This window comes from Cupressus sempervirens, chromosome 5 (assembly GCF_028749045.1).
Source record: "Cupressus sempervirens isolate cs-2001-9-10 chromosome 5, ASM2874904v1, whole genome shotgun sequence".
Taxonomy (NCBI): Eukaryota; Viridiplantae; Streptophyta; class Pinopsida; order Cupressales; family Cupressaceae; genus Cupressus; species Cupressus sempervirens.
In genome coordinates, this window is record NC_143122.1 from 265,384,947 (window position 1) to 265,411,937 (window position 26,991).

The 26,991-nt window shown below is 33.7% G+C and overlaps 1 pseudogene; it reads right to left on the reverse strand.

The window, feature by feature from the left end:
* Positions 1 to 4,484, reverse strand: part of LOC149555571 (beta-galactosidase-like) — a 43,007-nt pseudogene extending 38,523 nt beyond the window's left edge.
* Positions 4,485 to 26,991: the final 22,507 nt, after the last annotated feature.

Here is a 26,991-nt window from a genome sequence, read left to right on the forward strand (position 1 = left end):
TCAATCTGAAGATATCTTAGAGATTGCGCATACTGATTTATGTGGACCTATTGGAATAGAAAGCTATAGTGGAGAAAAATTCTTCATTCTTTTTGTTGATGACTACTATAGAATGATGACTGTTATGTATTTAAGAGAGAAGTTAGAAGCATTTGAAAAATTCAAATGGTATCTAGCAATAGTAGAGAAGGAAATAGGGAAAAGATTGAAATGATTAAGATTAGATAGAGGTGGTGAATTCATCTCCAATGAATCCAATAATTTTTGCATTGAAAGAGGAATTAAAAGATAGGTATAAGCCCTTGGAACTCTCGAGAAGAATGGAATAACTGAAAGGAGAAATAGATCTATCCTGGATTGTGCAAGGACTCTAATGATTGAAAAGAACATTGCTATCAAATACTAGAAGGAAGCTTCAACATTGTAGTTCATACCTTAAATCGAGTATAGTTGAAGGACCCATATAAAACTCCCTATGAGTTATGGTATAGCTATAAACCTAATGTAAGTTACCTGAAAGTATTTGGAAGTAAATTTTATATCTTGAAAGAATCTTGAAAAGAAAAATTTGATGTGAAAGGTGACGAAGGTATATTTTTAGGATATTCTTGTAGAAGTAAGGCATATAGATGTTTGAATTTGTCTACTCATAAAATCATAGAAAATGCATATGTGAGAATTGACGAGTTTGCAGAAAGGATTGGAGAAGAAAGCAAAAAGCAACTAGAAGATTACAGGAGATTTGTTTACATCAAACCTAATACATTGCTAGACACATTTGTCAATAAGGAGACTTCTACTCCTAAGTTTCCTCAGTCTTTGAGTTGGAAGAAGTTCAAACCGAGTCACAAGGACCTGAGTCACATTCTGAAGCTACCAAGCCAATGCCTATTGAGTCTTAGCAATCAGAACCTGAAGTTGAAGTTCAAGAGGATGAAAATGCAATTCATTCATAAGGCAAGGAACCTATATTAGCCAAGTTCATCAGGAGGCATCATGAACCAGATTAGATTATTGAGATAAATCAAAAGGTACTATGACAAGAAGTAAGCTGAAAGGTACATGTTTACTTGCTGATTTTGAACCTAGAAATGTCAAAGATGCATTGGAAAATGAAAGATGGATTAAGGCTATGAATGAAGAGATAGAGAAAATAGAGCAGAACAAAACCTAGACTCTTGTACCTAGGCCTAAAGATGAAAATGTGATTGGAACAAAATGGGTATTCAAGAATAAGCTAAATGAAGATGGTAAGGTATCAAGAAACAAAGCTAGATTGGTGTGTAAAAGATATTCTCAAGAAGAAGGCATTGATTATGGTGAAAATTTTTCTCCTATTGCGAGATTGGAAGGTGTCAAGACCTTACTTGCATATGCGGCACATAAAGGATTTAAGATAGATCAGATGGATGCTAAATCTACATTTCTCAATAGTATTCTTGATGAGGAAGTCTATATTGAACAACTAGAAAGTTTTGTTGATCCAAAAAAAAGGGACATGGTCTGCAAATTACACAAAGCATTGTATTGTTTGAAACAAGCCCCTAGAGAATGGTATGAAAGATTGCATAACTATGTTATACAGATTGGTTTCCAGAGAACTAATGATAATGGTAGTTTGTACATTAAGGAAGGACTAGATAACAAGATTGTTTTGGTAGAAATATTTGTGGATGATACTTTATTTATAGGGAATGATGATCTATGCAAAGAATTTTTAGAGCAAATGAACAAAGAATTTAAAATGTCTATGTTTGGTGAGATTAAGTTCTTTGTTGGTCTTAAGATATAGCAAAGTAGGAATGATATCTACATCACTCAGTCTAAATATATCAAGTAGATACTCAAGAAGTTTGGTATGGAAGATTCAAAACTAGTTGGAACCCCCATGTGTATTGGATTAAAGCTTATAATGATTGGAAAACTATAGTATGTAGTTCATACAAGGCCTGATATTGCTCTTGCAGTTGGTATAGTGGCAAGATTATCGGCAAAACCCAGAGAAAATTATATGATGACAATCAAAAGAATCTTGAGATACTTGAAAGGTATTGAAGACTATGGCTTATGGTATAAACTTGGAGGAAATTTGGACTTAAAAGTATTCACTGATGCTGATTGGATAGGAAATATTGATGACATAAAGAGTATAAGTGGTGGAGCATTCTTTCTTGGTAAAAGGTTGGTATCTTGGACAAGTAAAAAGAAAAATTGCACATCCCAATCTACATTAGAAGCAGAATATGTTATAGCAATAGTAAATTGTTCTAATATTATTTGGTTTACACAGTTGTTGGAAGGAATGAAGGTTGAGATCAAAGAACCAGTTGTTATGTTTTGTGATAATATAAGTGTAATTTACATATCAAAGAATCCAATGATGCATTCCAAAACCAAGCACATTGCTATAAAATACCACTTTGTCAGAGAATTGGTGTTGGAAAAAGAAATCAGATTGGAATATTTCCATACAATAGAATAGATTGCAGACATATTTACCAAGTCATTACCTAAGGATGCATTCTTGTATCTAAGAAGTAAGTTAGGGGTCATTCCCCTATTTGAAGCTCACTCAAATAAATTTTTAGTTATGCATCAACATGAACCAAGTTGAAGATCTATTAGTTGATGCAACATAGTCAAGAAAACATTACATATGAATTAGTACTCAAGGTACATTGATACTCATTTGGTATGTGTTGTATTTGGCATGTGTTGTCAAAGAGGTAGAGTTTACTGTGATATCTTTTTGAAATTTTTTTGGAGAAGAAGCTATGCAATTCCTTCATTGAGGGAAATTACTACATAAGAGAAGCTTTTGATGTAAAATCTAAGAGGGAGAAACTTTTTGTTAGAAAAAGTCTTGTTTTCAAATTTCATTGTGCTATGACATGTTGTGTTTCCATCAATGCTAAAGAGGGAGATTGTTGGATATAATTGTCTAATTATGTGTTGTCTTTGATGTTACATGAATGTCATATTAGTTAGCAATCTATACTTACCAAGCTTACTTGATCAACAAGGAAATTTTCCTTTTCTATTGAGCATTCCTAGAGATTACTCTGTGAAGATAGTGTCTATTGAGCTCACTTGGGCATCGAAAGAATTATGGTAGAAAGTAGTGTTAACCAAGTTCTCATGGTTAACAAAGGAAAGTTGGTTAGAGTAAGTGTTCACCAAGTTCAATCAGTTTCCAAAGGATTTTGCAAGTTCAAGGTGTTAACCAAGCTTCCATTGGTTAACACAAGAAATCATTTCAGGATCAGTGTTTACTGAGTAGGGTCAGCCAATGAAGGATTTTGTTGATTTGGGGATATGAAGTTCAATTATTTCAAGTATTGATTCCAGCTAACTATGGTAATGATTATTGGTCATTGTAATTTGTAATTGAGCCAACTTGATAATCTAAATGGGATAAATGTAATGTCAAATTGAGATCCTAAATGTATGTGAGAATATGCAAGTGTATTGATTTATTGAGAAGGCAAGTGTGAGAGAACTTGAAGGATGGTTAGATATCCTTAAGGAGTAGCAAAATAATATTTGATTAGGAAGGATCTAGCATGAAGCAATTTAGAGATCAGTAATCAGCAATTTAGTTGCATCTCATTCAGGTAATTTCATTGTTACTTTCTTACCATTGTAGCAGTGAATCCAAAATCTCTTAGCAGATTTGGTTTAACAGCCAGTTGTAAATCCTCTAACAAGGTGACACTTCTATTGAATTATTTTAAGACGTCTTGCAAAGCCACTCCTAACTAGGTGATTAAATCCTCTAACAAGGTCACACCTAACAATGTTTTTATAACATTTAACTAGGTTGATTCCTAATAGGGCTCACTTTAGAAAAGTGAAAATTAGTAACTAGTTACATTGGTGGTTTTTCCCATATTGGGTTTCCATGTTAAATCCTGGTGTCTCATGTGTTCATGTTATTCTTTTATTCTTGCAATTTAATCATTGTGAATGTTAAGATCAACCATTAGTTAATCACACTACTTTTACTGAGTTACAACAATTTCTGTGTGTTTACCAAACGACAAAAACAATCAGTTTTGTTGTTTTTGGTTAGATAAACAGGTTTTACAGGGAACCTAAAACCCAAAAGTTAGTACATAAGAAGGTTGATAATAAGTGTGACAACCCAACCAAAAAAGTAAAAGTTCAGAGGCTGATAATAAGCATTAAGCCCAGCCAAAGGAAAAAGTACTGAGAAAAGACCAGGAAAAGGAAACAAACAAAGCCACGGCCAAAAGCCGGCACAAAAAGCCAAAAGACAATGATAAAAAAAAGAACAGGCAAGAGTTATTCCTCATTCTTTTGCTCCAGATCCTGCATCACCTGAGCAGCCTCAAAGGCCTGTTGATTCTCCTCCATTTCCATCTGTTGCCCTCTTGGACTCCCTTGGTCCTGTGCAAGAGTGGAGGTGTCCTTTGCAAGGTCGTCCTCTGTTCAGGCCTCGTCTCTATCTTCTCCATCCTCATCATCGTGCATTACTATGTATTTGATCCAGCCCATAAGAGCGATGATGTTGTTGTTGATGGAGCTTAACAAGGAAAACATCTGATTGGCAAGGTTGTGATTGTAGTTTTCCAAATTGTGTATCCTCTATTCTGCTAGAGTGAGCCTATCAGTCAAATTTGTCCTCTTTTTGTCTTCCATTCCTTCTCTTGTTGCCTCAATGTGTTTCACCTAGTCTTTAACCTCCTCAAGCTCATGGAAAAGCCATTTGATTGATCTAAAATTATCAATCATGTTGTTGTGAGCATTATTTAAAAGATTCATCCCTATCTCCCTGGCCCTGTCCAAAATAGCCACAATCACTGGATCAATTAATTCTTCCAACTGCTGCTCTTCTTGATTATCCACTAGGATTTGGGGATTCATGGCCTCCCTAAAGATTCCCATTTTGGCGGTCTTGACATTGAAATTAATCCACACTTTCCTCCTGTCATTGGTCTGCACTTCCCCTTCTGCATACCTAGCTTTCTCCTCTTTTTTTTCTTCATGGTGGAGATGGACAAGAGAAAGGGGCAACATAGACGTCTCCTCATAATGAGAGCGCACATCCTCCAGACTCTCCCTCTTGTGCTTTTTCATTCCACTATTGACCTTTGTTTCCTCCTGCATCTCCTTCACCACCTCCTCAAACTCTGGATCCTCCTCATCGTCCCTGCTTCCCTCCTCAGCCTTCTCTGCCTACTTTTGCCCAAGATCCCTAGGGCTTTTTCACAATCAGTTTTATTGTTAACATCCAAGGGATTTGAAATATTTTTGTGGTAACTTATTCACCTTCCCTCTTAGTTACTCCATCTATATTTCCAATAGTCATGTTGATAACACAAAAGTACATAACTCTAATTCAGCACATGGTGTCTACAACATTGGAGTTTGCATCATTCACTGAGTTGTCATGTAGATAACACAGTTATTCACACTCCCATTTTAGCACATGTTGTCTACAACATTATTTTGTGTGCTACATGATTTTAGGCTTATCCTCTCATCATTGTACTTACTCCCTTGCTTAATGGAGGATAACCCATATCTAGTAGATGTGTGCCTAGTTGTATGACTTATCATAATGTTGACTTCTATGCATTCTAGAAGCTCTCCAAAGGCCTTTATATACAGACATTCCTAGTGTACTTTGGCATGGAATATTGAATGAATATATCATCATTCTAATCATACTCTTTTTGGTCTACTATTGTGTTTGTGTTTGAGTTCCTTGGTCTTGGGTGAATTCTTCCCTATGAATAATCATTGTAGATGTGGAATAATGGGAATGTACCAAAGAACCTTGCAAGGAACCTTTTTGCTTATTTGATCTGATCAATATCTACTAATGTGACAATTAGGACAGTGTTGTAAATTCATGTTGTTTATGATATATAATATGATCATTGGGACATGCATGTATTGTTTGATACTCCATTCCAATATCTTTCATAATGGTTAATAATTCTTAGTAAGAGTGAGGTAGAAAGTTTGATGGTGGTAAAAAATACTCACCTATTAAACGATGGAAAAAAATGTTAATATAAAGAACATTAATGGTATGCTAACATAGAAGATAAAAAAATTTACACTATACCTTAGCATACATGAGATTTATATATTGGTTATACCATTGATAACCTTGAAGTTTACTAGCAACAATATAATGAAGAGAAGGTTAGTTTGGGAGCCTTGGTACATGGGCTCATATGCCTTTTCAATTATAGGTATATCAACATTCTCTTCATCATCATCATTATATGCATGACTATTATTTTCTTCATCATTAGTTGTGCTAGTACCATCTTCTTCAAATCTATTGTCTAACACATTATTAGTTACATCAATACCAACATCTTTAATTGTGTTCTTTGCCTCAAGATCATCTTCTTCCATGGGAGAATTACCTTCTACTTCGATATTCAAACCTCCATGTTCCACTAGTTTTAAATCCACATTCACCAAAGGATGAAAATCATTTCCCCTTCAATGTGATCATGTTGCCTACAATGTCTCTAAGCTATTGTGATTAGAATTCTTTGATTCTTTAAGCCCTTGCATTTTTTGCAAGGATAATAAAATTTTCCATCACCTTTTCTTTTAAACTGAGACCATAATTAGCAATTGTCACCATATTTTGTTCTAGGTTCATATTGTTAGGCACGAACTTTCTTCACAGGCAAATATTCAGGCTACAAAATTATATCAAATATAAACATACAAGCATTAGTAGTATCTTGTATATAATAAAAAATAATAAAATATTAATATCTCTAAAGTAAGGGTGGCATCTAAACAAATCAAATGAATTATACACTATATATATAATAATAAGAAAAGTTTTCATTAAAAAAAAATCACTATACAAACATAGATATTCCACTTTACATAAAGACATAGGTAGTGTCTTCATGGAAAATCATTGGTACACATATACGCCATATGTTTTCTTTATAGAAAATAACATTGGATGTGGTTATTTATTATGTTATGGAGTAGGTGTTATTCACATTATTACATAATGAGATCAACATATACCAAGCTCAAAACAATCTAAGGATGGATCTTAAAATTATCTATGATGCATTTATACCTAACTAATATGTGAATTTTATGGGACAATCAATGGGGAATAGACAATACAGATTCAAAGCAATAATGATTTTTAGAAAACTCAATAACTAGCAAACAAAGTTTTTCTATTCATCATGTTTGGAATGCACAAATAATTGTTGGTGCCTGAAAAGCTACAATCCCTATTGCTATTAGCTTTGTGTTGGTGTAAATATGTGTTTACTATTTACACTTAAGTTTACTTAGGTTAATGCATTATTTTATTATTTTATTTTGTGAGACACTTAGGAGTTTGTGTACCTTTTTGAGTTGTCATGTTGAGCATATGGTGTCTACAAAATTGATTTGTGTGTTACACCTTTGTAGGTTTATCCTCTTATCATCATACTTACTTCCATGCTTAATGGAGAATAACCCATATCTGGTGGACATGTGCCTAGTTTTATGACTTATCATGTAGTTGATTCTGAGGCATTCTAGATGCATCTCAGAGGCCTTTATATACAGGCACTCTTAGTGTACTCTTAAGGCATATTGAATGAATATATTGCCACTTTGATCATACTCTCTCTTTCTAGTCTATAGTTGTCCTTGTGTTTGAGTTCTTAGTTCCTACATGAATTTTTCCCTAAGAAAAATTCTTACATGGTATCAAAGCTTGGATATTTTCTCTTCACATAGATATTTGAGACCATTTTTGCTTTAGCACCTCAGCCTGAATCTGGAGTACTACAGAAATTGGGAGCATCTAGAGCTAGATCTGACCTCGCCATTGTATTTGGAATGCTGATTTGGTGAAGATCGACTATAAACTCAGCTACCCTAGGTCAAAGTCGATTGTAAGGCAATTTTTTTTACAAATCAACACCCAGAGGCCGCAATTTACAGTTTGGGTATGGTCATTTGCAAATCTACTTGATTATTTTTTTGGGTTTTTAATTTAATTCTTTATATTTTTTGACTGTATTATTTCAAAAAAATTTTGCCCTCCGAGCAAGTAGCAGAGAATTTTTTTTGCAAAACCAAACTATTAGATCCCAACCTTGCTAGAGAATATTCTATTCCATAGAGAATATTTCTCTATAATTAATTGGTGGGCTTCACACAGTGGGCACATTCTATTTCTAGCATACACATCCAAATTTGGTGGCATCTACAGAGCATCACCAGTGAATATTCCCAAAAATTTGATGACTATCTAACTGGTCGAGCCTCATATATTTCGGTGTGCTTGCATTTGCTTTAAACTAAGCAAGCTTCTACTTTTAAAAAGAACTAAGTTTGCACTCCCCATGAATGTGAAATAAAAATATATAAGTTTCTAGTAGCTGTTTAATATCCTCAGTATCTGGTGATGCGACAACATATTTCTAGCCTTAGCTTTCCCTTTCATGGTGACATCAGAAAATCTTGGCGTACCATTGCTCACCTCCACATAGACCCCTCTACAAGAAACATGCAAAAAAATTTCATTTGCCATGTGGTGCAGAACCACAACATAGAAACTATTGACTCAGCTTTGCCACCTCTATGATAACATGACACTAGGTGCCACATAGACTTTGCAGTACTTGCCATGCAGGACAATCAACAGAACCCACATCAGCACGTACATAGTCAAAGAATAGCTAGCTAACTCATCAACTATATGCCATGTTAGCCCATTTCCATATGGACACATGTCAAAATTGCGTATAGTTTGTATGACATGTCAACATACGACTCTGTCACATCACCAAGGAGACTATTTTTTGCTGACATCATCATTTCACTAGGTTAAATTTGATGGCCATCTAACCATCATTCCTATTCATTTTTCAACTATTGTGATGGCTATTTGACCATCAGATTTAAGCATGCAATTTTCCTTCCAAAGCCCTCTTTAGATTGCTTTTTGATTTGGTAGCTTGACTTTGCGAGCCCATAACTTGGACATCTGGACTCCAATTCAGGTGTGATTTTTTTTGAAATTGGGTAAAATTTCCTAAATTTTTGAGGGTGGAGTTCTTTTTTGGTTTTGGTGCAAGGATTTTTTAGAAATTGCATTTTTTGGCAATTGTACCTGCATAATCCTACATTTTTCAACTTTAAACACTCTATACAGGCTCGTCTGGACATGAAAATAGGTTCCATTTTTTTTGAAAGTGCATTATTTTCATCTACTTTCTAGATTTGTGGACAAATTTTGGGTTGTATGGAAAAAAATCTCACTTTTAGAACTAGGGTTTTTTCTGCGTTGTACTACTTTGATTACTTTTTAGAATTATTGTACATCTGATCTACAATGCTTAGTGATAGATTTGGGCCTCAAAAGGCAGTTGTAAAAGCAAAATCAGAAAGTCCACTTTGTTCATTTTGATAAGTGGCCCATTGTACACGCACTACTTATAAAGTGCCAAAAGCATCTTGTTTGTGGGGGTCTTTTGATTGAGTGAAAAGGGGGGCGGGGGGGTGTGTGTGTACTATGTTCTTGTGTCTCTCTTTTGTGCTCTTTTCATTTTTGCATCATGGGTTCATTTAAATGTCTATCTCTAACTTCATGCAATTATTTTATAGGGAAAGATATTGCATGGAGTAGATTAATGGAAAAAGGTTACAGTTTGTATGTTGATGGTACAATTACCAAACCTACTAATGCTAAAGAACTCATTGAATGGAAAAAACAAGACCAATAGGCTTTAGGAATTATCAGGAGTTGTGTACATAGAGATCTCTTCTTCCACATTGCTAGTTTCATGGAATCCAAACCAGCTTGGGACAAACTTGAATCATTGTATGGTAAGGTGGATGAAGAAAATGGATTTCAGATTGAGAACAATCTACTTCTCTTGGATCCAAAGAACTTTGACACAATTTAGGATTACATCAATAAAGCTAATGAGTATAGGGCACTACTTAAAGATTCTGGAAATCCCACGAAGGATGACAAGTTGATTCATCACATCTCGAAGAGGCTACCTTCCAAGTATGCTTCCTTTGTTTCAAGTTCTAATACTCATAGGTTGACCATGGGATCTACTTACCAGAAGCCTACATTTGATGCATTTGTAGAGATGTTGATTGTTGAACAATCTCACTTGATGGATTTAGGACTTTTCAAGTCATCAAAGACCAAAGCCTTGGTGGCTAGTGATGAGCACCAATCACGTCAAGGAGGGAAAAGTTCTAGGAACAAGAAGAAGAAGTAGTAGAAATAAAAAACACAATCTGAGACATAGAATCCTCCTCACAACAAGGCAATTCTTCTTCCAACAAGAAGGGAAGTAATGAAAAGAAGGACAAACTTTTTTGTGCATACTACAAAATCCAAATCATGATGAGCATCATTGCAAGACTAAAAGAATCGATGAGTTAGAAAATATACTTAGGAAGAACAAGATTCAAGTGCCAGGTCCTTCCAAGGATTCAACTCCAACCTCTTCAAAGGAAAAAGGGAAAGCTCTTATGGAAAACATAAGTTCTTCTTTAGAATGGATACTTGACTCAAGTGCCTCCTATCATATGGTTTCTTCAAAGGGAGACTTTTCTTCATTGAAGCAATCAAATGTACCACACATATTCATGGGAGATGATACTAAAATGGAAGTTGAAGGAAAAGGACATGTGGAAATGGACAATGGGGAATTCAAAGATGTTCTCTACATTCTAAATCTTAGCTCCAATCTCCTTTCAGTTTACCAAATTACTCACCTTGGAGATGGTCATAAAGTTGAGTTCCTTTCAGATTCAGTGATGGTGCATAGTCTTCGAGATGATTCATTGGTTGTAGTGGGGAAAGTCAATGATGATAAGAGGCTTTATTCCTTCTCCCACTTTGTGCCCAAGTCTCCTTCTCAAGCCTTGTTGACTCACTCTACTTCACAAACCACATTATAGAATGAATAGGTTGGTCATCTTGCCTTCTGCTACCTTCAACAACTTTGCTCAAAACACATGGTCAAAGGTCTTCCTAACATCAACTTTTCTAAGGGTGAGTGTTCATCATGTTTAGTGGATATGCATCTCAAGGAGAAGTATGATAACAGGCAAGTCTTCTAGAGCACAAATGTTCTTCAATTTGTTCCCATGGTTTTAGCAGGTCCCTTTGCAGTGACATCAGTTAGCCAAGGCTGCTACATCCTTACTTTTGTTGATGACTTTTCAAGATTCTCATGGGTCTACTTCCTTCATCACAAGAATGCAGAGGTTGATAAGCTTCAATCCTTTAAGAATCATGTTGAACACAAATCAAGGAAAGCCATCAAGGTTCTATAGGTGGACAATGAGAACAAATATGTGGATATAATACTTAGAGACTTTTTCAAGCTTGAGGGGATTGATCATCACAATCCACTAGCATTCAGTCTGCACAATATAGATGTTGTAGTACTAAGGATTAGGACTCTCAAATCCATGGCAAGTTTCATGATAAAATCCAAGTCTCTTGATCCTACACTTGAAGCCATTAGCAGTGCTACTCACATACTTAAAAAGTCTCCTCATAATGCCCTAGACAGGAAGATTCCTTCTGAGGCATGGTGTGGTAGAAAACTAGGTGTGAGTCACTTCAAAGTCTTCGATTGTCCAACATGGGAAAACCCATCTTCTAGGGAATGCAAGACACCAACACCTAGGCCTTGTACTTTCATCAGTTATGAAGACAATGTGAAGGCTTATAGACTTATGGATCTAGAGACACATGAGATTTTTGTGAAGGATGTTCACTTTGAGGAAAGTTCACCCAACTTATCCTCTAATCCTCTCTGCACTTCATACATAGTAAAAACTAATAGTGACACTAGTGATAGTGCTTCAATAGATTCAGACACATGGAGTTCTATCAATAGTTGTAGTGAGAGATCACATAATTAGTATAGTCCACATGCTTATATTGCCATAATGAAAGGTCCAACAAAGTAGGGTACATGTTGTCTTCCACCTCTAGCTTCACTTGGTGACTACATGGCAGACATTGTAATTTTGTTTGTGGAGTCACATACCATAGATTTGGGAGACAACCTTGATGATTTACATCTTCTCTTTGATGAAGATGATCCTTCTGCAATTGTTGTGAGGGCTCAGTTTGACCCTCATGTCCATTCTCTACATGATCAATCTTTGTAGGTTGGCATGATTGTGGATCCTTATGAACAAAAGTTGTTAGAGGTCTCTTTATTAGTTAAGGAGACAAATGGTTCATTGGAATAGGTTCAACAAACATCTTTTTCAGATTTGCATTCATTCTTTTTAGCATAGTTGGAAGGGCCGAACATTAGCATCAGCACACGAACACTTGAGTAGGTTTTAGGGCCAACATACATCTTCAAGATTGTACCTTTTCCATTATTTCTTCCAAATGGGAGGAACACCATTCTGTACTCTTAGACTAGATTCTTCCTTGGAGCAGCTTTCACTGATAGGCATTCTTCATTTGGGATGGGGGGATTTCCTTGTCTCTCTTCCTCTTCTTTCTTATGGGGTGGACTCTTTCCTCTTATGAGGTTCTTGTTCTTCTCATTCTTCACTTTTGTATATATTGGATGTATGTCATAATGGGGGGTTCTTGATTACTTCATCCATTCATGCATCTCTTTTCATCTCTCTTTTTAGGGGAGAGTTTTTCCCATGAGGTTTTCCCTCTTTCTCCGCTTTATGAGAGATTGCATTTCATTATGTACATGGGTACCTAACATTGCCTAGTAGCCAAGACCCATCCTACATTTCATCCTAGTTTTTGTAAGCTTAAGGGCATTCCCCTAAGTTTCACTTAAGGGGGGTTGTTGGTGTAAATATGTATTTACTATTTACACTTACTTAAGTTTACTTAGGTTAATGCATTGTTTTATTATTTTATTTTGTGAGATGCTTAGGAGTTTGTGTACCTTTTTGAGTTGTCATGTTGACAACACAGAAGTATGCAACTCTATTTTAGCACACGGTGTCTACAACACTGATTGCATGTTACACCTTTGTGGGTTTATCCTCTCATCATCGCACTTACTTCCGTGCTTAATAGAGGATAGCCCATATTTGGTGGACATGTGCCTAGTTGTATGACTTATCATGTAGCTTATTCCGAGGCATTCTTGATGCATCTAAGAGGGCTTTATATATAGGCACTCCTAGTGTACTCTTAAGGCATATTGAACGAATATATCATCATTCTAATCATACTCTCTTGTTCTAGTCTATAGTTGTGCTTGTGTTTGAGTTCTTAGTTCATGGGTGAATTTTTGCCTAAGGAAAATTCTTACACTTTTATTGGAGAATACATGGAAATTAATCCATACTGAACCTACAACTAGTTTGATTTAATCTATAAGAAATGAACATACCACAGTAACATTTGAAATTTTTGTACACACAAATGAGAATGAAATAGACATGTACAAAAAGGAATCAATCACTAAACATTCAATAGAGTCTATAGGTAGCAAAGAGCTCTTAATCATGAGTACATTGTGCTAAGGATATAATTAAAGCCTTCAACATTCTCAATTATGCTATTTTTGTAGGCTGAATATTTAGATCGATTGTAGAATATCATTAAGAATGTATTTAGATGATGGAATTATGCATCTAAACTTTCTTATTATATGCTTTGCTTGTTTTATTGAGAGAACATAAATGAATTTTATTGCAATGTGTTTAAAGTTTAAAGAACTCATTTATATACCAAGAATGTTAACTACAAATGGAGGAGAATGAAAGTAGCATTGAACAGTTATGATGTCTCAATGGAATAAACACACTTTTTTTTGCATAGCTGGACTCTTGAAGTCTGATTCAAATATTTTAGCAAGGATGTGAGGCCTTGAAAGTGAAGGAAAAAGCCAGGCCATGATATTTTTTACTGTAAAAATATGCATTAGAATTTTATATTGTAAAAACAAAGCCAAACAATGTGCTCAACATCTGATCTTAACAAAGGTGAGCCTGCCATCTTAATGAATTGAAGAGCCACCTCTTAAATCAAATCTTACCAACATAAGATTGGTCCAAAATATGTTTAGTTCATCTAAATTGAAATGAAAAAAATAGAATTGCAAATTTTAATATCAACTCTTTTACCCTAGAAGTCGAACTGATTTTCCTAAAAGAATGATTGAGTGAATAGAGGGTGAAGGTTTTCAAGAATAAAAATGTGTTTCACAATTGGGTAATTGCTTGTGGAGGCCTATACTATAGATATGAAGATACAAAAAAACAATGTCTATTAGTCATGAAGGAATGGAATCAATGGTTTGAAAGTATTTGATGGAGACTCTGAAATTCTCAAGGCAAGATAGCTCACATCTTATCTCCAACCCACACGTACACATAGGTGAAACCATGTTGCCCAAACATCATTTACATGTCTTGATCACCTTACAAGAAAGTCCACAAATTTCTACAAGCTTAGCATACTAAAGTTCGAAGAGGTTGAATAATAAGTATTTGACTAAATGATGTCCAAGGAAGGTCCATAATTGTTTTTGTTGAAGACATTAAATGAAAAAATAATATAATGTTTAGATATTATATCAATCCATTGTTAAAGAAATTTTTTTAACTTTATAATTTGGATATCATGATTTTTTTTGTCTTTGTTAACAAATCTCTATCTTCTATTTCAATGGACATGGTAATTTCTTCCTTATCTCCTCTAATTAAGGAAAGCCCCTAGTTATTTACTAAGTGTGTCTTCTATTAAACTATTTTTTATGAAGTGAAGGGATTCCTCCCTCTCTAATTATTGAACGATTTTTTTATGATACCTTGGTAAGTTCATTAGAACTAGATTTACCATATCTTCTTCTCAAAATTAAAAAATGGACAAATATAATTTTAAAAAATTAATAATTGCAGGTGTCTTGTTATTATCAACACAATTGTGGTGTTGTATTCTCTTGTTCAGGGGGTTAGATGCATTCATGGAATTCCTTTGATCAAAAAGCCTCTAGCATGGGTAATTTTTGGTTTTGACTAGGTAAAGAAACCCCAAATTCATAAATGTTCATTTTTTTCGTTAATTTTTCCCCCTTCTTTATTGATTGATTTTTTGAATTAACCAACCATAACTAACTTGCATGGCTCACTAGAGAGATGTGACATGCTCAGTTTTATCTAGGGTTCCACTGGGAAGTGTCACTAGGGATCTGTATGATGTCCCAAACATCCTAGGCATCCTAGTGATTTGGAGGGGACATCCCCTTTTTCAATAATGAGTAGCCTACTCCATTTGGTACACAAGTCTTTTAAGTTAAGGTAATACTTGAATGAATTTTTTGCCATCCCAAATAACTATACCCATATTCCTACATTCCCTTGCCCTAGAAGCTCAAAGAATCACTATTTTTTTCTTGTGGATAGATTTATGAATTCATCTATCTATCTAATATCTATCTATCTATATTTCTCTTTGGAATTTTCTATGCCTCTTTGGCTCATGCAAAGGCTATTTGTATGGACATTTAAAGTGTATACAGAAGAGTTGCTGAATCAAAACTACCAAGGCTTGGATCTCTGTATCATAGAGTGCAAGAAGGAAGAACTAAAATAAATTTGCCTCTTTATCACTATGAGGTGGCATAAGTGACACTAAATTAGAATTTTGTTTAATGTTTGTAGATTTTCAATTTGATTAATTGAGAGGCTCTTTTAGCAAGCATAGAAATACAATTCACAAAAATATGCATTGAATTTTTACATCCCAGAAATACAAGAAGAAAAAGTCATAGCATATTCCTTGTAGCGAACCAGCATATTGAAGCCAAAAGAAAAAGGTGGGGAACATTAGTGGATGAGGCTTATATGGTATATCTTCATTTTTATCCATTCATGATGATAAGGATGTTGCACCATCTGGTGAGCCATGCATACACAATGTCATAGCTAGATGCTGCCTCATGGAATTCAGTGATTGTGGGTTGTGGACAAAAAATAAATAAATAAACCCTGTGGATGGATTGATCTACAAAATTCCTTTGTTGACATGTGTGGTAATCATGTTGATATGATGAAGTCGCATGGAATGCAATATTTGTAGAGAACACCCTCTATTGGATGTGGAAAAACCAATGGTAATTGATAGAGTGAACTTAGGTTCATTGGAGTATGAATGACATGGCAATTAAGAAACAAGAAACAAACAAATAAGAAAAAAGAGACATGAAATAAGAAACAAGAAACACTATTTGAAAGAAATCCCTAGAGCTTTAATATATGTAAGCAACACACCTATACTAACCTAGCCTCTTGCTACTCCTAAGGAAATGAAATGATTTCTTATGATTTCCATGCACTTGCATGATAGCTATTTACACACCACACTAAGTCTATCTTGATTCCTCCCCATTCAACCCTCCTGCATGCCCACACTTTGCTGCATAAAAATAAATGAAGTTTCACTTTTCTTTTTTTTCTTTATATCCTAACAACATCAAAATTTCAATAAAAGTACTTAAGTGTCATCACAATTTTGAGAAGAAAATTAAGCTGCATTAAAATTTTGACAAGATACTTAAGTATCATAGAAAATTTGATGTTTTCATGATCATATTAAAAAAAAATTTGAATTTGACATGCCAAAATGGCCTATCATAAAAAATTTAGGTAAAAAATGGAACCCAAATGTACCAATGCTAGATTATATACACATCCTCTACTATCCATTAATCTTTGGTGCTAATAGTGTTGGTACAACACATGGAATCCAACTCTCTTGAGATAACCCCTTCTAAAATAAATCCTATACTTACCTATTCAACTGTTCACTTTCTACTAGTGTCATTTGGTGTATTGTCTTATTCGAAAAACTATATCCTAGAATCAAGTCCATCTAATGAATAATATTCTTTAATAGTGGTAATTATATACACAAAAATTTACACTTATATAAGACCTTTTATCCTAGGGATCTCATGGATTGAGAACCTTGAATGGCAACTTAGAACTCCTTGGGTATGACATGCAAAGGGTGCAAAAGGAATTATTGTGGCTCTCATATGAGCTTAGATACACAACCCTTTGCAAGGTGCACCATGAAATGAGAGATTCAAAGACAAGAGAAATGATTCTAGTGTCCAAGAATTTATGCAATGCTATCAAAATGAAGCAAAGCTAAAAGGAATGTAAAATGTAAATGAGCTAATATGAATGAAAGTATTACAATCCTCTTATTAAGATAGATAAGCTAAATCTAAAGCATAACGGAAAAGCTATACTAATAAAAACATTATATTAAACTAATGTGGTATGAAAATGAAGGAATGAGGCCATAAGATCTCAAAGAAGCTCCAAAGAGTACCTAGAATTCTTATAACATAATGTTAGTACACAAAATTGTTGGAAACAATTGATTAATTGTGTATTGTCTTTGATGTTACACAAAATGTCATATCATTGCTAGTCAGTGTATGCAAAGACCACTTTGGCATTGAAGATGGTTTCTTGTGTTTGCTAAGCATTTTAGAGTTTTCCTAGTTAAGAAGACAGTTTCTACCGAGTTCACTCAAGAACAAAGAAAAGTTTGCAAAAGTTGAGTGTTAACCAAGCTCACTCAGTTAATGAAGAAAATGTTGGATGAAACCAGTGTTAACTGAGCTCAATTGGTTACCAAAGGAACTTTGTGGATATGAAATATTAACTAAGTTCACTTAGTTAACATAGGAAAATAACTTTAAATTAGTATCTACTGAGTAGGGTCAGTTAACAAAGGATTTTCTTATTTTGGCATATTGAGTTCAATTGAAATGTTCATTGGTTCTAGCTGACTGAGAAGATGAATATTAATTAGTCTAAGTTGTATTCAAGTTGAATTGATAATGTGTAAGATATAAATATAAGGTCAAGTTGAGGATTAGAAGAATAAGTATAAGTGGAACATAATTGAGGATTTGATGATGCCTAGAGGAAGCGAATTAGAAGGATAAGAAAAATATCCTTGTTGATATGAAAAGATACATTCGATTAGGAAGGATCAAGTATTCAATATAGAATTGATATTTACAATCATTAATTCAACTACATCAGAAATAAAATCATCTCATTGTTACTCTCTAACCATTGTACCAGTGATCTAAATCTCTTAACAAAGTTGGCTTAACAACTATTTGTAAATCCTTTAACAAGGTGGCATTTCTATTGAATTGTCTAAAGACCTCTACCAAGCCCACTCTTAAAAGGGTAATTAAACCCTCTAATAGGATCACACCTAATAGTGTATTTTGTAACCTTTAATAGGGATGGCTCCTAACAAGGCTCACTTCAGAAGAGCAAAAATTAGTAACTAGTTACAATTGGTGGGTTTTCCCAAATTGGGTTTCCACGTTAAATCTTGGTGTCAATTATTTTCATGTTATTTATTTTATGTGTTTGCAACTAAGTTAAAGTAAGTTCAATCACAAATAATATCTTAATATTTTCATGATAAGCATTTGCTGAGTTATTTTAGTGTTTACCAAGTTACGACATTTTCCTGTGTGTTTACTGTGTTATAATATAGTTTAGTTTTGATTTGCATTGACATATACGGGATCTAGGATTTATTTTTGTGGTAAATAATTCACCCCTCCCCTCTTAGTTACTCCTCTTATATTTCTAACAATTGGTATTAGAGATTTAGGTGCTTGCAGAGAAGGTTTTAAGGACCAAAGCTAAAGATCATGATGTCTTAGAGAAGAGAGATTCCCAAGTTGAACTAAGACAACTTTGCAGCATGGCAAGGACTTATGAGGTTACATTTGGTAACTATCAGTGATTCAAGTTGTAAATATCTTGATAGTGAATACAAGACTCCTATTGGAACATTATCAGTTGAAGAAAATACTAAAAAGAAAAATAATAACATCATGATGATTGACATTGCTTCTGCTCTTAATTATGTTGAATTTGATGAAGTCAAAAGTTGCACTATAGCTTATGATATGTGGATCAAAATAAAAGTCATCTATGTAGGAGATGATAATGTAAGAAGAGCTAAAATTGAAAGTCTCATAGGATAATTTGATCAAATGAAGATGAGAGAAAATGAAAACATTGCAAAATATGTTGAGCAAATTAAAGCAAGTGTGAGGGCAATCAAAGCATCTGGAGGAGACATTGATGACAAAATAGTTGCAAGCAAGGCACTCAAAGCCCTTCTTCCTATCTATGTAATTAGGGTGTTTGATATTCAAGAAATGAGATGTGATCCAAATAGCAATATAACTTTGGATGCTCTAGTTAGAAGATTGACAACTTTTGAGTTGGATAACTATGATAACTATGTCCTTAGTTCCAAAGGTATTGAGTCTACATTTGAAGCCAAGCTTTCACTCAAGAATAATAGTAAGAAATAAAAAGCCAATCATTCAGAAAGTGAAGAAGAGGAAGAAATTTTAGATAGTGATCTTGAAGCCCTACTTGTAAGGAAATATTCCAAAGGCAGAGGAAAGTACAAAGGTAAGATTCCTCTAATCTTATTTTCTTGTGAAGAAGTTGGTCACATTGCTGCAAGGTGTGTAAATAGAGAGAAAAAAGATGAAAATAAAATGATAAGTTCAAAGGAAAGAAGGAATTCAAAAACTAAAAAGATTACAAGGACAAAGGTAAGAAATCTTGTTTTATGGCTAAAGATTCTGATAATAGTGAAGATGAAATGGTATGTATTGCTATAAAAGATGAATTCGATGATGAAGGAGATAAAATGACACTTATCTCTCATATTAGCAAAAATGATACATGGATTATTGATAATGGATACTCACATCATATGACTGGTGATGAAACAAAGCTTGAACAAATGCAACATTATGATGGTGGTAGTGTGAGATTTGGAAATAGTGAACCTTGTTGCATAAAGGGAAAATGTTGTATCTCATTGACCAATGAACTTAGATGTGAGAATGCTTATTGGGTTGAAGGACTAAAGTATAATCTATTGAGTGTGGCACAGTTGAATAACATTGGATTCAAGGTAGAATTTATGAATGGGAAGGCAAAACTACGAGATGGAAAAGGAAATCTGGTTGGATCTAGCAAACAAACAAAAGGTAAACTATTCTATCTAGATCTTAGTGAAAGTTCATGTTTAATTGCTCAAGTAGAAGAAAATTGGTTATGGCACAAAAGATTATGTCATGTAAAATTTGATAATATGGTAAAAATAAGCAACGTAAGAGTAAGAGTTATTCCTAGCTTGAGGAAACTTGATATTGGTCTATGCAAAAATTGTCAAGTTGATAAGATGGGAAAAACTAGTTTCAAAAGTAAGAACTATCATTCTGAAGAAGTCTTAGAGCTTGTACATACAAAATTATGTGGACCTATTGGAATAGAGAGTTATAGTTGAGATAAGTTTTTCATTCTTTTTGTTGATGATTACTCTAGAATGATGACAATAATGTATCTAAAAGAAAAATCTAAAACTTTTCAAAAATTTAAGTGGTATCTGGAAAGAGTAGAGAAAGAAATTGAAAATAAGCAAGAATGTTTGAGATCAGACAGAGGTGGGAATTCATTTCCAATGAGTTCAATGAATTTTGCATTGAAAAAGGAATGAAGAGACAGGTATCAACCCCTAGTACACCTCAAAAAAATGGTGTAGTTGAAAGAAGGAACATATCCATCATGGATTGTGTAAGAATATTGATGATAGAAAAGAATGTTGTAATCAAATACTGGAAGGAAGTAATTAGTACTACAGTGCATACCTTGAATAGAGTACAATTGAAGAAAGACTCAAATCAAACTCCTTATGAACTATAGTATGGCTACAAACCTAATGTAAGTTACTTAAAAATATTTGTTAGAAAATGTTATATCTTGAAAGAATCTAGGAAAGGTAAATTTGATGTCAAAGATGATGGAGGCATATTCCTAGGATACTCTTACAGAAGTAAATCATACAAATTCTTGAATTTGTCTACTTATAAAATCATAAAATGTGCACATGTGATAATTGATGAGTTTGTAGAAAAGAGTGAAGAAGAGAGTAACAAAGAACCTAAGGATAAAAATATATATTTTTCTTTAAACCTGATATAGTGCCAAATCTATTTGGAAGTTTGGAGGCCTCACCTCCCAAGTCCCCAAAATCTCTAGAAGTTTCCAAGTTGCATCCAGTGCAACTTGAGTCACAATCTAAAGGACCCAAGCCATAATCAGAAGGTACCAAGCTATTGCTAGAGAAAACCAAATCCAATGGACCCAAGTCACAAATAGTGGGATCAAATATTAAAATAGAAGATTATGAAGAGGTCAATGAAACAAACTCCAATTCCAAAATACCTATGTTGGCTAGATATGTCAGAAAGCATCATGCACCTGATCAGATCATTGGAAACAATTCAAATGTAACAAAGACAAGAAAAAAATTGAAAAGTACATGTTTTCTTGCTAAATTTGAACATAGAAATGTTAAAGATGCTTTAGATAATGAACATTACATTGAAGTAAAGGATGAGGAAATAGAATAGATTGAGAAGAGCAAAACTTGTACTCTTTTTCCTAGACCCAAGGATAAAAGTGTAATTGGCACAAAGTGGGTATTCAAAAATAAGCTAAATGAAGATGGAGAAGTTTCCAAAAACAAAGAAAAGTTATTATGTAAAGGTTATTCTCAAGAAGAAGGTATTGATTATGATGAAAATTTTTCTCCTATTGCAAGATTAGAAGGTGTTATAACTTTACTAGAATATGCAACTCATAGAGGATTTAAAGTTTATCAAATGGATGTAAAATCTGCATTCTTGAATGAAAATCTTGATGAGGAAGTCTACATAGAAAAACTTGAAGGTTTTGTAGATCCTAGAAAAAGGGATATGGTTTGAAAATTACACAAAGCATTGTATGGTCTCAAGCAATCTCCCAAAACTTGGTATGAAAGACTTTATAACTACTTGATAGAGATTGGTTTTCAAAGAACAAATGACAACTATCTTTATATCAAAGAAGGACTAGAAAAGAAGATTGTGTTGGTAGAAATATTTATGGATGATACTTTATTTACAAGAAATGATGACTTGTGCAAGGAATTTTTAGAAGAAATGAGTAAAGAATTTGAGATGTCTATGTTTGGAGAGATAAAATTCTTTGTTAGATTGCAGATCCAATACAAGAAAGATCGTGTCTACATTACTCAATCTAAATATATCAAGGAGATACTAAAGAAGTATGGAATGGAAGATTTAAGACCATTTGAAACTCCTATGTCTACTGGACATAAGATTTTCAAAAATGATGATTCCAAGGAAGTAGATTAGACTACATATAGATCAATGATCAAAAAATTGCAGTATGTAGTGCATACAAGGCCTGATATTGAATTAGCAATTGGTATGGTGGAAATATTCTTAGCAAATCCAAAAGAAAATCACATGATGGAAATAAAAAGAATTAGGAGATATCTAAAAGGTACTGAAGGCTATGGCTTATGGTATAAAAAAGGAGGCAATTTGGATTTGAAAGTATTTACAAATACTAATTGGGTAGGAAGTGTTGATGACAAAAATAACACTAATGGAGGAGCATTCTTTCTTGATAAAAGACTAGTGTCTTGGACAAGCAAGAAACATAATTGTATTTCTTAGTCCATAGTAGAGACAGAATATATGGTAACAACAGTTAATTGTTCTAATATTGTTTGGTTCAAATAGTTGTTGGCAGGTATAAAGATAGAGATCAAGGATCCAGTAGTTATATATTGTAATAACACTAGTGTAATTAATATATCAAAGAATCCAATTATGTATACCAAAACAAAACACATTGCTATAAAATATCATTTTTTCGGAGAAATGGTACAAGATAAAGAGGTAAGATCGAAATATGTGAATACTAAAGAACAAATTGTAGACACATTCACTAAGCCATTACCTAAGGATGCATTTCTATATCTAAGAGGAAAGTTAGGGGTTGTTCCCCTATTTAAAGCTCACTAAATGAAGTTTAGTGATGCATTAACAAGAGCATGTTGAAGATCAGTTAGTTAATGTGGTATTAATAAAGACATATTGCAAATGAATCAGTACATGAGGTACATTAATATTCAATGAATATTGTCTTTGGAATGAGATGTCAAAGAGGGAGAGTTTGGCTATCATATCAAAAGAAATTTTGTGTGGAGATGTCAATGAGGAAGAACTTGGTTTAATACAAAAGAGGTAGAGTTTTCTAGCTAAAGAAAATGTTGAATGCAGAGTTTTTCTGATAGAGAAAGAAACTAAAGGTAGAGTGAGTTCTCATGGATGAGAACTAGAATGATACTAAGGATATGCTCCTTATTTTATTCTTGCTCTAAAATTTCATTGTATTATGACATTTTGTGTTACCATCAATACTAAAGAGGAAGATTTCAGGAAAAAAATTATTAGCTGTGTATTATCTTTTATGTTACATAAAATGTCATATTATTGCCAATTAGTGTCTATTGAGATCACTCATGCATTGAAGATAGTTTCCTCCATCTACCAAGCATTCTAAAGTTTTCTTAGTTCAGAAGATAGTGTCTATTGAGTTCACTTGGGTGATAAAGGAAAGTTTGTAGAAGTTGAGTGTTAACCAAACTCACTCGATTAATGAAGAAAATGTTAGATGGAACTAGTGTCAATCGAGATCACTTAGTTACCAATGGAACTTTGTGGATATGTAGTGTTAACTGAGTGCACTTGGTTAATATAGAAAAATCACTTTGAGTTAGTATCTATTTAGCAGGGTCAGATAATGAAGGATTTTCTTATTTTGGAATATTGAGTTCAATTGAATAGTTTGTTGGTTCTAGCTAAATGAGAAGATGAATATTAATTATTCTAAGTTGTATTCAAGATAACTTGATAATATGTAAGATATAAATATATGGTCAAGTTGAGGATTAGAAGAAGAAGCATAAATAGAACATAATTGAAGATTTGATGATGCTTAGAGGAAGCAAATTAGAAGGATAAGTAGAATATCCTTGTTGAGATGAAAAGATACATTCGATCAAGAAGGATCAAGTATTTAAGCTAGAATTTAGATTCATAATCAACAATTTAGTTGCATTAAAAATTATTTCATCTCATTGTGACTCTCTAACCTTTGTAGGAGTGATCTAAATCAATTAACAGAGTTGGCGTAACAACTATTTGTAAATCCTCTAACAAGGTAGCATTTCTATTGAGTTTTCTAAAGACCTCTAACAAGGCTACTCCTAATAGGGTGATCAAATCCTCTAATAGGGTCATGCCTAACAATGTGTTTTGTAACCTTTAATAGGGTTGGCTCCTAATAGGGCTCACTTTAAAAGAGTGAAAATTAGTAACTAGTTGCAATTGGTGGTTTTCCCCAAATTAGGTTTCCACATTAAATCTTGGTGTCAATTGTGTTCATAATATTTCTTTTATGTTTTTGCAACTAAGTTAATTTAAGATAAATCACATATTATATCTTAAGATTTTCATGATAAGCATTTTCCAAGTTATTTCAATGTTTACTGAGTTACAACATTCTTTTGTGTGTTTAACGAGTTACAATAGAGTTTAGTTTTGATTTGTATTGAAATCTAAGGGATTTGGGATTTACTTTTGTGGTAATTGATTCACCCCTCCCCTCCTAGTTACTCTTATATTTCTAACAAAAGTGATTGATATGAAATGGGGAGAGAGATTTTCCTTTTAAAGAAGAATGAATGATAGAGATCATAGGTCAAGAGAGGTCTAATCAAGGATGGAGAATGAATTTTGAGTGATCCATGTGTACAAGCATTTCCACCAATCACAAGTGAGTTTAATTTTGTGCACCATATGAAACAATAAGGCTTTTTCTTTTATTTTTAATGTAGGAATAATACTTTATGTGTGCATAACTTAGGATAAGTGGTGACTCAATGCAAGGCAAGAGAATCCCTAAAGGAGATGGCCTAGCCCCTAGAAAATAACCACACAATGGTAATACAACACAAGAAATAAGATCTGATACCAAAGACTTCACTTTATTCATAAATTAACTGATTACAAGCAATGTGCTAGGTTTTAAGGCCTTCCTAGTTATGACCAAATACAAAGAAAATAATACTTTTGCAAGATCCTCAAGATCCAACCCAAACCCTAGCTAGTCCAAATCCTTACTTTGCTGGAAACATCCAAGAAAAATCTAAACTTGTGATCACAAGCCACCAAGCAATCTCCTTGTTTCCCAAGCCACAACTACTATCTCTTCTCAAGCTTCTCTCATCTATTTCCTCCTTCTCTTCAAGCTTATATACAATAAGATATCATACATTGAGATCTTGATTACAAATGTTCATATACCTTTTTTAAATAGGAACTTACCACACAAGATGTTACAAACACAACAAATTTGGGATAAAAGGTAAATGTAACTACCTTACAACAAATATTTAATTCCCACCCAAATATAACTAAGCACCACCATGTGACCAATTAGAAAATTACATTTCCTTTGTGGATCACAACAAATATTAAATACATGATTTAAGGGGCTTTCCACAAAATTCTAAGATGCCAACTACACACCTCAACAAATGAAAAATCCTTTTCTCTATTTTTTTCCTTGTTTCTATTTTTAAAATAAAATTTCCTCTAATTTTTTTCACTTTCTCTCTCCTCCATTTTTTTAAATCATACCCCCTTTCTTTTCATGATGCAAGATACTCCTGCATCAGATTCCCTGGGTAGATAGAAAAGTATGTCTCCTACATCAAACTCCCCAAATAGATAGAAAAGTATGTCCCATACTTTGATTTCAAAAAAAAATTCTCCCACCAACTTCATCTTCACCAAAGGTTTCCAATTTGTCCTAGACAAAATAAAAAATTCGTACACTAACCATCTCATCTTCATCCATACAAACATCTAAATCAAATGAATCTTCATAACAATTGACATGCTAGGAACAAATTGAACATAATACTTCAACAATAATATATGTAACTTAGTCAAATCAGGAACACACAGATCCAAAGTATCATATAGATCCTCAACCACATCAACAACGTCCAACTTCACATCAGTAGCAACATCCATATCAATAGTAACTGGTACATCCTCAATCATCTCAATAACAACATATGAATGTAGATCCATATTACCAACCATATACAAATCCCCATCCATATGTAAATCCCCATAATCAACAATCTCATCATCCAAAATAAGATGCTCTACAAAGCTCATGTCAAATCCAACCTAGTAATCATGAAAATAAATCTCCTTTCCAATCTCAACAAGGTTAGAAATATCTTCTATAAGATTAGGTATCTCAACAACAAATATAATTTGCTCTACAGGTTTCATATTAGATTCCATAAATTGATCAATGAAACCACCCATTCATATATCTTCAGCTTCAATGAAGTCATCCTTTACCTCTTCCTCAACAAAAAATATCTTCTTCATTATACAATCTTCTTAATTGGCCAAAAAACTCTCTTCTAGATTGGTGAGCTCCAACTCTAGAAATCTCTACAAAACTCAAATATCCCTTCCTTAACTCAATCATTCAAACTAGCTTCCAACCAAGTAGACATCTCTAAAATATTCTTCTCCACCACATTACAGAGACCTATGATCATCCTCAGGTCCAAACTTCTCAGAGACATCTTCTAAGATCTTTGCAAACCCTCTGCAATAAATTTACACTCTTAACAATCACCAACTAGATCAAACTTTAAGTCAACAAGATCAAATTTTCATCTCCGCAACCAACAATCCATTTCCAAGTCCTCTATAATTGTAAGTTCCCATGATCTTCCACCTCCTATAAAAGATATCTAGTATTTCACAAGGAAGAATCCACCACAAGATTGATCAGATCCAATCACAATAATATATTCTTCATCCCAGGTCCTGGTGCAAATTACTTCAACTTCAATGATCTATCTACACACTCAGGAAAACCTTTTCTCTGATACCACCTGACATAGTGCAAGGTAAGATAATACCAGAAGGAGATGTATTAGTTGTCAACAAATAAATACAT